Raw genomic sequence first — 8,467 nt, 5'->3', positions numbered from 1 at the left:
CGGTTATCAAAGTGCCACTAGATGCTCTAACTCATTGCATATGCATTTATGATCTAGTGGAGTGCTAACACCCTTGAAAATGCTTGTGAAAATATGCTAACATATGTGCACAAGGTGATACACTTGATGGTTGGCACATTTGAGCAAGGGTTAGAAACTTCACCGGTGCCCTATACAGAAAAGACAAGGGTTCACAGAGTGACCGAACGCTGGTGGCGCGGTGACCGGACGCTAGGGTCCTGAGTCTGGTTAGTAGCAGCAGTGAGCACGCATCTCGGTCTTGTGACCAGATGCTGGCACAAAGAGTGACTGGACGCTGGCAGGGTGCATCTGGTCAGTGCTGACGTACGCTGATGTGAGGCGCCTAGAGGAAACATTGAGTGACCGGACGCCGGGTGAGTCCGGTCGAGCATGACGCGTCCGGTCATGAAATTTCATGTTTAGAACCTTACTAGAAACAACCAGATGCTAGGGTCCTACGTCCGATCACTTTCTAACTGACACGTCCGATCATCACTTGACCATTGAGATCGGGCGATCGACGTTTGAAGTCGATGACACGTGGCAAGCATCGGGCGACCGGACGCTGGGGTCCTACGTCCGGTCGAACTGACCAGAGCGTCTGATCACCCCGTGTTGTGCCCAGTGAAGGGGTACAACGGCTCTATTTTGTGGAGGCTTCTATTTAAGCCCCATGGCTGGCTCAAGCTCACTCTCTTGGCCATTTGCATTGACATAGCAACCTTGTGAGCTTAGCCAAAGCCCTCCCACTCATCTCCATCATTGTTTCATCATCATTGTGAGATTGGGAGAGAATCCAAGTGCATTGCTTGAGTGATTGCATCTAGAGGCACTTGGTGTTCGTGTTTTGCTGTGGGATTTACTTATTGCTCTTGGTGGTTGCCGCCACCTAGATGGCTTGGAGCAGCGAGGATCTTGAGCGGAGGTTGGTGATTGTCTCTGGCTTCCAACGTGGTGATTGTGAGGGCTCTTGTACCTTCCCCAGCGCAGAGGTGAAAGATAACTCTAGTAGATTGCTCGTGTCATTGAGTTACCTCACTTGTGGGTAGGTTCTTGCGGTGTCCAAATTGTGTGGATGAAGTTCGTGCAACACCTCTTAGCGTCGAACCACCAAGTGTTGGTCGACACAACGGGGACTAACGTGCTGGCAAGCACGTGAACCTCTAGAGAAAATTGGTTGTCTCTTGCCCTTTGGTATTCTCCCAGTGATTGATTTAGTATTTATCTTGTGATTGATTCACTCCCCTACATAGTGGTATAATCACCCTACTCACTCATTTATATCCTTGCAACCTAGTTGTGGCAAGCTCTTTAGTGTAATTAGAATTGAGAGCTTACTTTGTTATTTTAAGTTCATCTAGTGGAGCTCTTTAGAGTAGCAAGATTGAGAGCTCTTAGTGAGTAGTAACATTGCAAGTTGTGTGCCTAGTAATCATTGCAACTAGAATTGTTGGATAGGTGGCTTGCAACCCTTGTAGAGCTAGAGCAAGTTTGTATTTCGCTATTTATCATACTAATCAAATTGCTCTAGTTGTTTTGTAGATTTTTAAATAGGCTATTCACCCCCCCTATAGCCATATTAGGACCTTTCACCGGGTTTATGATAGATGGCCATACTATCAAGAGGGGCAAACTTATTTGTATATCGGTCATCTAGTGCCACTCGAGTGATCTAACTGTGCATCATCGCTAGGATTGAGTGGCGTGGCAAGTTGAGTGGCTAATCCTTTGGAAAATGTATGTGAAAAGCTAATACACATACACATGGTGGTGTACACTTGGTGGTGTTGGCACATTTACAAAGGAGAAGAAGTTGGAGTTGATGTGGATCAACTCGGTAAAGAAAAGGGTTCAAAACTTCACCGGCGGAGTGTCACGGAGTACACCGGATGCTGGTCACACAGTGACCGGACGCTGGGTCCTGCGTTCGGTCAATGGTAGCAGTGAAGGCGCAGGTGTCGGTCTTCGATCGGACGCTGGGTCACTTCATGACTGAACGCTGGGTGGGTACATCTGGTCCTACTGACGTGGCAGCATAGAGAAGAGGAGAAAGGACAGGACGCTGATGCTGTGTTCGATCATGATCGACCAGACACGTCTAGTTGCGGTTGAGTAGCTCTAGGAGCTTATTAGAAGTGAACGGATGCTGGAGTCCTATGTCCGGTCATGATCAAACTGACACGTCCGGTCGTGAATGGAACCTCTCTAGAAATGACCAGACTCGGTAGAGGTGCATCCGGTCTTGGCACTATGCTATGTTCAGTCATCACTTGACCATTGAGATCAAGCGATTGAGGTTGAATGGAGGCGACACGTGGCATGCATCCGTTGATCGGACACTAGCAAGGTGCGTCCGGTCGATCTGACCAGAGCGTCCGGTCACCCCGAGTTATGCCCAGTAAAGGGGTATAACGGCTCTATTTTCGTGGGGGCTATAAATAAAAGGGGTCTCAGCCTTGGGCAGTTGCTGAGCACACTAGAGCCTTTTGTGGCTTATGTGATAGTGCTTGGGAGCCCTCTAACTCACTCTAACTTGATAGTGTTCATCTGATTGTGTGAGTGAGCGTGTCGGTGTAAAAAGTGACCAACACGTAAATATTTGTAGTTTTGTTGTACGTTATGATCGGATGTGGCCTAGCACTTAATGACACAGGGTTTATACTAGTTCAGGCAACATGCCCTACGTCTAGTTTGAGTCAGTTGGTGACTTTATTCCTAAGCCTAGGTGCTCGAAGTTTGTTGTAGGGTTACAAATAGAAGGGAGAAAGATGGGGGGCACAAGAGGTCCGGTCAAACTCTGGTCTAAAGGGCTAAGAGTGATGGGAGCACCACTATGTGCTAAGTGTTCGAACGTTTGTCGTTCACTGGGATCCTTGGTCGTTTGGATCGTGTGTGTTGTTCGAGTTGTTGTGGACTGATCCTGCTGGAGTTGATCATTGGATCCTTGTTGGGAGAGAGCACATCCCCTTTTATAGATGAAGGAGATGGCCTTACAAGTGAGAGAGAGAGTACGTATGCCACTAAGTCTTGTTGCCCACGCTGTTAGGTATAAGATAATGGTAGTCGCCCATGACACTGTTGTTGTCAAACGTATGTGGGAGGTTGCGTCGTCTTCTTTCGGTATGGCAGATGTCGATGCCTGCCATATTGTTGATGCCTAGAGGCGCGTAGGGGATTTTACTGCGTTCACCTGGTATGGGAGTTTGAGGGCACCCACAACACTGTAGGACAAATGTCGGTGCCCACAACACTGCTTGGGTTCTGACATGCCTGAAAGGTTACAGGGCACCCTTCTGACATGTCCTGTCAGTATTGCCTTGTAGGTGTACAAGGTACGGTCCTTGGTATTGTGGTCGACTTTGTGCGTCCTGCTTTACTTGCTCTACCCGTTCCCTGGGTCCTTACCGAGCGGGCGTCCTCGATCGGTTAGTCCCAGTCGGCTCTGACTATGTCAGTCAGAGAAGAGCTATAAGCAGAGGTTTGGTGCATTCCTGGTCGGAGACGCTGGTTGGAATCAGAAGCGAGCGTTGTTCCTCCTTGGCCAGGCCTTTTGGTTGAAGAAGTGGGCTAGAGTCAGAAGCGAGCGATGTTCCTCTTCGGCCAGGCCTTCCGGTCGAAGAGGTAGGCCAGAGTCGGAAGCGAGGCCTTCTGATCGGAGAGGCGGGCTAGAGTCAGAAGCGGGTGTCGATTCTCCTTGGCCAGGCCTTCCGGTCAGAGGCTGGTTCGCCCTTCTATCCTATTGTTAGGTTTTTGGGCTAGCCCAAGAGTTGTGTGTCGTTTGCAACATCATTTGCTAGGCCAAACCTTTGCTAGGAAGCCAGTCCATGAGGGACCCTGGGTTTATGAACCCGATAGAGCGATTCTAGTATGATTGCATCATGAGGTTGCATTGATTGGCACTAGATGGTCGTCTTGCAAGCCGGTGGTGCTTGTTACTCTTGGAGGCTGCCACCTCCTAGATGGCTTGGTGGTGGTCTCCATCAAAGCCCACAAGAAGCTTGTGTGGTGCTCCAGAGAAGAGCTTTGTGAGGGGCATTGTGCTCGCCCCGCAGGAGCCGCAAAGAGCAACTCTAGTTGAGTGTGTCATTGCGCTACCCTCACTTTTGTGGTAGGTTCTTGCAGTGCCCAATGTGCGGGCTTGGCGGGTGATACCAATTAGCCGTTGAACCGCCAAGTGAGCGGTCGACACAATGGGGACGTAGCGTGTTGGTAAGCATGTGAACCTCGGGAGAAAATCACCATGTCAACATTGTTTTTCCTGTTGGTTTGCAATCCCCTTTCACAAGCTTGTGGTTACTTTCATATACATTGTGCTTGTGTAGTTGCTCTTGTAATTAGTTAGCTTATGTAGCTCGCTAGTTACCTTCTTACTTGTGTAGCATAGAAGTAGTTCCCTTACATGGCTAATGTGGTTTGTATAACCTTGTTAGTCACATTGCTTAGTTTATGTAGCTAAGTATTTGTGCTCTCTAATTTGGCATTGGTTGCCTTGTTATTGAGCACTACTAGTGAGCTTAAGAGCTTTGTGCTTTTGCTTACTAGAATTGTGTAGGAGCTCCTCGGTGTGTAAAATACTAATGGCATAGGTTTGTGTGACCTTGCTCCTAGAATTGGATAGGTGAGCTCTAGCTAGCCCGACACCTTTATTGCATAATTAAGATCTTTATAAGGTGCTTGTGAACTTTGATAGAGGGGTGTAGTCTTGGCTAGACCGATTGTTTTAATTCCACATTTTTTCGGTTAGCCGACACGATTAAATTTAGTAACAACTATTCACCCCCCCCTCTAGTCGCCATCTCGACCTTTCACCCGCGCGCATGCACGCTGCCGTGTGTGGCCAGCCGGGGTTGCTTTTGACCTAGCCATGGCTTGGCTGTGGCCTGGCACTACAGGCACTACATTGTTGCTCCATTCGCCACACACCGCTATCACCGCCGCTGTCGCCTTGCCGAGCTGCCGAGGCGTAGCCACTACCGCCCTTGGCTGCTGCCGTGCGGTGCTGTTGTCGCTGTGATGCCTATGGTAGAACCGTCTAATCTAATGTCTCTCAAGGATACTTGTCTTCCATCAGACACTGAGTACCCAAGCAAGGACACTAAACTACGTAGTTCTGTCGAGCATACCCCAAGGGAGAACTCAAAAATCCACATTTTTCTGTCAGGATCATAAATGAGAGCGTAAAGCTTACAACATCTTTAGCCATTTCTTACATCACTTTATTACAGTAGCAGAATATTACCTCAATTGATTATAACAGTGGAATATAACAATGTTATCAGAGTTTTCAACGGAAATGTATATAACGACAAGTTTAAGTACTAAACACAAGTTATATTTTATTTTTGTTTATATAAATTGTTTTTTTCGTTGACCTTAACCTAGGTGCTAAGCAAGCTTATAACACTAGAGGTGTTACAACACCGTGCTACACTGCTGCTGCTCGCCTTGTCACTGTGCGCACATGGGCTATCTCGGCTACCTCACGCAGTCGCCTCACCTTAATGGCGCTGTGGCCACACATGCTGTGCCCCCACCTGCCTCTGCGCGCGCGCATGTGGTCTGGCCACGTTGTCACGTAGCGAGTGTGTAGATGCTACCTCAGGTTAGGCCGACCGCTTGCCGCCAAGGAGAGGATGGCTAGAGCTCGGACCCATCCCCTCTCCCTACCGCCTCTGCCATCAAAGCCGCACCCTCGCAACCAGCCAGGGAGAGTTCACTTCGATCTGATTCAACGCGTCCATGGCCTCGTCATTAAGTCCTCTAGTTGCCCAACCCCACCCAGCCTTGAAGCGAGCATGGCCAAGCTCTAATTTGGAGTTTTCCGTCGCCGTGTTGATAAGGCCGTGCTCGGCCATTGCCGAGGGCAGTCCTCCATCGGTCCACCCCGAATCAATTCTAGTGCACCGCTAGCTTCGCTTTCATCCCCTCTTCGCCCTGCGTGCCTTGGCCGAACCTCTATCGCTTCCCCGGCATCACTGACGTGACCGTGCTGCCGCGGTAAGCCGCCGCACAGCTCGGACACACATGGCCAACCCTCCTCCGTCATCCTCTACTCCAACTAGCACCTCAGCCAGGCCCACGGTGAGCCCCTGTTGCTCGCACATTAGCTAGTTAGGCTTCTAGCTGCCCTATGGGCCGTGAAAGCGGGCCGCTATGGGCACGGGCGCTGGGTCACACGGGCCGCACGTGTGGGCCACGCGAGAGATTCGCTTTTCGTTTTCCTAAGGAATTAGAAATAGTTTTCTAATTTAATTTCTGAGCTGATCTTTAGTAATTAATATAAAATAATATGTGTCCAAAAATTGTGAAACAAATTTTGTTAGGTTCCTAAAATTATGCTATTGGTGTATTTAGTTCTTGTTTATATGTGTTGACAATTAGGAGCAATTAAATCATTTGAGAATGCTTAATAATATTAAGTTAATTATCGTATGAATTTTTGTGGTAAATTGGTGATAGCTTTAGTTCTAGAATTTTTATAGTAGCTTCATTGTATTATTATATGCTCACTGTAATTTTTGTAGCCTTAGAATAGACTCAGCAGTAGGATAGTTAAATGCTCTTTGTTTCAATATGCATTAAATCCTTAGTAGGAATAAAGATGTACCTTTAATTTGTAAACCCAAGTGTTTGTTAGTTGAACCCAATACTTTGCTTGATGAAGATGGTAGTTAGCTTAGTACCTTAGTTATTAGGGCTAGCTTAGTAGCTTAGTATGCGTATTCTTAGTTTAAGAGTTGTTGTTGCCTAAATGCTAAGTGTTGCATCATCATCGCATGCATATAGAGAATCAGTTGGCGGAGATCATGACCACCGACCATTACGAGTTCGAGGAGATCGTTGAGGAGTAGGAAAAGGAGATTCTCGTGTAGGAGGAGGTCCCAGAGCCACCATTGACTGACTCAGCTGACACTGTGCCTGCCCAAGGCAAGCCTCGGTGCATAACCTCTATTTTATAATTCATCGTATATATATGTGTTGTGTATTTACGTTAAAATAGAAATTTTATAGAAACCACATGGATAGATATACCTATCCTAAGAGTCTTACTAGTGTAGGTTCAAGTAGATGCTATGTTTAGGTCATCGATAGCATGAGTAACCTGCCGTTGCTCACAATAGGGGATTATTATTACTCTCATAATAAAATTATGAAAGGAAAAATGGAGACCAGATAGGGATATGGTATGAGTATTGGTGGGTGTAACAGGTCATGTCTCGTGGCCAACGGGGCTTAGCTTAGTTACACTGTTTTTCCTGTTCGTGTCGATTGAGGACCGTCCGTTGCTATAGATGGTAGTCAGGTCATAGACTTATTATCCTAAGCACATACTTGCTTATGGGGGTAGAAAGGCTCGTTACTGAAAGGTCCTAATGGCTAGAGGAGGGTGAATAGCCTATTAAAAATTTCTACAACAACACTTAACAAATCGGTTAGATAATTATGAGGTGAAGCAAGTGTTGCGCTAGCCTACTAAAATAGCAAGCCACCTATCACAATTCTAGTTTATATAGTTTATATCCACACAAAAGCTATGATACTACACTAAGTTAATAAGCTCTCAAAGGCAAACTAAAGAGTCATACTAACCAAACTAACAAGCTCTCATAACTAGCTACACTAAAGAGCTTGACAACTAGTTTGCGGTAAAGTAAAGAGAGTGAGCAATTTGTTTATACCGTCATGTCGAGGAAGAAGCCAATCAATCACAAGAATGAATACCAATGAAGACCAATCACCTCGGAATCAAATGATGAACACAATGATTTTTACTGAGGTTCACTTGCTTGCCGGCAAGCTACTCCTCGTTGTGGCAATTCACTCACTTGGAGGTTCACGAGCTAATTGGCATCATACGCCAAATCCTCAATAGGGTGCAACATGATGCACACAAGATAAGGATCCCACAAGCCACGAGCAATCCACTAGAGTACCTTTTGGCTCTCCGTCGAGAAAAAGGTCAAGAACCCCTCACAATCACCACGACCGGAGCCAAAGACAACCACCAATCTCTGCTCAACGATCCTCACTGCTCCAAGCCATCTAGATGGTGGCAACCACCAAAAGTAGCAAGCAAATCCTACAGCGAAACACGAATACCAAGTGCCTCTAGATGCAAACACTCAAGCAATGCACTTGGATTCTCTCCCAATCTCACAAAGATGATGAATCAATGATGGAGATGAGTGGGAGGGCTTTGGCTAAGCTCACAAGGTTGCTATGTCAATGTAAATGGACAAGAGAGTGAACTTGAGCCGGCCATGGGGCTTAAATAGAAGCCCCATGAAATAGAGCCGTTGTACCCCTTCACTGGACAGAACACGGGGTGACCGGACGCTCCGGTCATATTGACTGGACGCTGGACCTCAGCGTCCGGTCACGTGATGCGTGCCATGTGTCCCCTCTCTTCAAATGTTGATCACCTAATCTCAATGGTCAAGTGATG

The sequence above is a fragment of the Miscanthus floridulus genome, chromosome 11 (genome assembly GCF_019320115.1).
Source record: "Miscanthus floridulus cultivar M001 chromosome 11, ASM1932011v1, whole genome shotgun sequence".
NCBI lineage: Eukaryota > Viridiplantae > Streptophyta > Magnoliopsida > Poales > Poaceae > Miscanthus > Miscanthus floridulus.
Note: the sequence above shows the minus strand (reverse complement) of the source record.